This window comes from Micromesistius poutassou (assembly GCF_964030765.1).
Source record: "Micromesistius poutassou genome assembly, chromosome: 9".
NCBI lineage: Eukaryota > Metazoa > Chordata > Actinopteri > Gadiformes > Gadidae > Micromesistius > Micromesistius poutassou.
This window is the reverse complement of record NC_140279.1, coordinates 20,948,558-20,951,512: the sequence shown is the minus strand read 5'-3', so window position 1 is coordinate 20,951,512 and position 2,955 is coordinate 20,948,558.

The window sequence follows — 2,955 nt, the reverse complement described above, 5'->3', positions numbered from 1 at the left end:
ACGCGACGTGTTCCCCCTCCTCTGGAGGGTCCACAGGACCTCCAGGCTTGGGGTCACTCACTACACTATTCAGTCCGACATGGTGAGCCTTTTCGGACTCACACGCGACGTGTTCCCCCTCCTCTGGAGGGTCCACAGGACCTCCAGGCTTGGGGTCACTCACTACACTATTCAGTCCGACATGGTGAGCCTTTTCGGACTCTCACGCGACGTGTTCCCCCTCCTCTGGAGGGTCCACAGGACCTCCAGGCTTGGGGTCACTCACTACACTATTCAGTCCGACATGGTGAGCCTTTTCGGACTCACACACGACGTGTTCCCCCTCCTGTGGAGGGTCCTAAACACCTCCAGGCTTGGGGTCACTCACTACACTATTCAGTCCGACATGGTGAGCCGTGTCGGACTCACACGCGACGTGTTCCCCCTCCTCTGGAGGGTCCTAAAGACCTCCAGGCTTGGGGTCACTCACTACACTATTCAGTCCGACATGGTGAGCCGTTTCGGACTCACACGCGACGTGTTCCCCCTCCTCTGGAGGGTCCTAAAGACCTCCAGGCTTGGGGTCACTCACTACACTATTCAGTCCGACATGGTGAGCCGTGTCGGACTCACACGCGACGTGTTCCCCCTCCTCTGGAGGGTCCTAAAGACCTCCAGGCTTGGGGTCACTCACTACACTATTCAGTCCGACATGGTGAGCCGTTTCGGACTCACACGCGACGTGTTCCCCCTCCTCTGGAGGGTCCTAAAGACCTCCAGGCTTGGGGTCACTCACTACACTATTCAGTCCGACATGGTGAGCCGTTTCGGACTCACACGCGACGTGTTCCCCCTCCTCTGGAGGGTCCTAAAGACCTCCAGGCTTGGGGTCACTCACTACACTATTCAGTCCGACATGGTGAGCCTTTTCGGACTCACACGCGACGTGTTCCCCCTCCTCTGGAGGGTCCTAAAGACCTCCAGACTCTGGGCTACTCGCTGCACTATTCAGTCCGACATGGTGAGCCGTTTCGGCCTCACACGCGACGTGTTCCCCCTCCTCTGGAGGGTCCTAAAGACCTCCAGACTCGGGGCTACTCACTACACTATTCAGTCCGACATGGTGAGCCGTTTCGGCCTCACACGCGACGTGTTCCCCCTCCTCTGGAGCCTCCAGAAGACCTCCAGGCCGTTCTCTGCCTTCTTCCCCTGGAGCCCCCCTTACACACGGGATGGGCTATGTCCTTCCAACACAGGGGTCAAACGTGTAGTAGGCGAAGCCCAGAGTTTTACAGGCTGCAGACTGCTATTTTTCTTGTTTTCGGTACCCATGGTATAAAAACCCGAAAATCCCAACCCATGGTAGACCAAAACCAACCCATGGTATACTAAAACCAACCCATGGTATACTAAAAGCTGCCCCTGGTAGACCACGGAGAAAAGACTCTGTCTGATTTTCGATTCTCTCTTTTTCTCAAAATCAGACAGAGTCCCAGAGTTAGTGCACCATGGGTTGCGTTTTAGGAGATTTACAGAAAAGACTCTGTTAAATTTCCAAAACACGTCCCATGGTAGTTTAAATGGACTTTGTGGTTTCTTTAGTTCATCCAGGCTCAGGGGGACTTGATGTTCTTGCCAGTCCGGGATGGTGGACTCTCTGGGCCTGCCACAGGACGTGGTCCTGGTCCCCTGGAGGGTCCACAAGACTTGAAGTGGTTTTTGCCTCTTTTTTCTTTCTTTTTTTCCTCAGACACACACGGACCAGGCCTCCCCCTACAACGTCCCACACCCCCAGTCCCGACCTCCATGCCTCCAGCAGACACCCAGGCACCACCCCCACATGAGGGGCCCCAGGTCCAGGCCCCGGGGGACCGGGACCGGGACCCGTACTGGGCCAGCACCCAGACCCAGACACACACGGACCAGGCCTCCCCCTACAACGTCCCACACCCCCAGTCCCGACCTCCATGCCTCCAGCAGACCCCCCAGCAACACCCCCACATGAGGGGCCCCAGGTCCAGGCCCCGGGGGACCGGGACCGGGACCCGTACTGGGCCAGCACCCAGACCCAGACACACACGGACCAGGCCTCCCCCTACAACGTCCCACACCCCCAGTCCCGACCTCCATGCCTCCAGCAGACACCCAGGCACCACCCCCACATGAGGGGCCCCAGGTCCAGGCCCCGGGGGACCGGGACCGGGACCCGTACTGGGCCAGCACCCAGACCCAGACACACACGGACCAGGCCTCCCCCTACAACGTCCCACACCCCCAGTCCCGACCTCCATGCCTCCAGCAGACACCCAGGCACCACCCCCACATGAGGGGCCCCAGGTCCAGGCCCCGGGGGACCGGGACCGGGACCCGTACTGGGCCAGCACCCAGACCCAGACACACACGGACCAGGCCTCCCCCTACAACGTCCCACACCCCCAGTCCCGACCTCCATGCCTCCAGCAGACACCCAGGCACCACCCCCACATGAGGGGCCCCAGGTCCAGGCCCCGGGGGACCGGGACCGGGACCCGTACTGGGCCAGCACCCAGACCCAGACACACACGGACCAGGCCTCCCCCTACAACGTCCCACACCCCCAGAGCCGGCCTCCATGCCTCCAGCAGACCCCCCAGCAACACCCCCACATGAGGGGCCCCAGGTCCAGGCCCCGGGGGACCGGGACCGGGACCCGTACTGGGCCAGCACCCAGACCCAGACACACACGGACCAGGCCTCCCCCTACAACGTCCCACACCCCCAGTCCCGACCTCCATGCCTCCAGCAGACACCCAGGCACCACCCCCACATGAGGGGCCCCAGGTCCAGGCCCCGGGGGACCGGGACCGGGACCCGTACTGGGCCAGCACCCAGACCCAGACACACACGGACCAGGCCTCCCCCTACAACGTCCCACACCCCCAGAGCCGGCCTCCATGCCTCCAGCAGACCCCCCAGCAACACCCCCACATGAGGGGC